The sequence below is a fragment of the Tachysurus fulvidraco genome, chromosome 10 (assembly GCF_022655615.1).
Source record: "Tachysurus fulvidraco isolate hzauxx_2018 chromosome 10, HZAU_PFXX_2.0, whole genome shotgun sequence".
Classification (NCBI taxonomy): domain Eukaryota; kingdom Metazoa; phylum Chordata; class Actinopteri; order Siluriformes; family Bagridae; genus Tachysurus; species Tachysurus fulvidraco.
This window is the reverse complement of record NC_062527.1, coordinates 16218735-16219421: the sequence shown is the minus strand read 5'-3', so window position 1 is coordinate 16219421 and position 687 is coordinate 16218735. Positions and strand designations below refer to the sequence as shown.

The 687-nt window shown below is 44.7% G+C and overlaps 1 protein-coding gene across 14 annotated transcripts in view; it reads right to left on the bottom strand.

Moving 5' to 3' along the window:
- Positions 1 to 653: 653 nt before the first annotated feature.
- The window catches only part of enox2 (ecto-NOX disulfide-thiol exchanger 2), a 248762-nt gene continuing 248728 nt past the window's right edge, over positions 654 to 687 (bottom strand). For all 14 annotated transcript variants that reach the window (XM_047819522.1, XM_047819519.1, XM_027165137.2 and 11 more), the window contains one exon: positions 654 to 687. This exon is cut by the window's right edge and continues 646 nt beyond it. The gene's annotated coding sequence lies outside the window, so the exon portion shown is untranslated.

Below are 687 nucleotides of genomic sequence, written 5' to 3'. Positions count from 1 at the left end.
TCTTCTACAGAAAGGTTTTGAGGTGTGTGCGTGTATGTGTGTGTGTGTGTGTGTGTGTGTGTGTGTGTGTGTGTGTGTATGTTTGTGTGTTACCTCATTACCTTTTATTAATTCACAGTGGAGAGGCGTTTGCTCCGTACACATGGCCTGAGCAGATGGAGGGGGTTGATGAGGACAAATCAGCCTCGCTTTCCTCAGGAGAGGAGGAAAAAAATAAATTGCACATTGCAGGTGAATTCTGGCACTGGTGGTTTAAGACCCAGCTCACACCACATCCTGTTAACAAGCGCACACACACACACACACACACACACACACACACACACACACACACACACACACACACACACACACACACACACACACACACACACACACACACACACACACACACACACACACAGAGGCACTACAGAATTGTTAATTGGCCTTCATAGTGGCCTGCTTATTAAAACACACAGCATTACATAACACCTTCTGCAACCAGTGAGTCTGTGTGAGCTAGAAAAAGATAACAACTGCCCTAATATGCCAAGGAAAATGAAGCAGGGCAAATAAACGGGCGAAGGCGTGTAACTTTCTCGCTCCTTAAAGCAAGAAAGTAGGAAGCGCTCCTCATCTGCATAAAGAGCTTGGAGGATTCTACTGAGTTGTCGTGTTCTTCTTTTTTATTTAAAAATAGTAAGT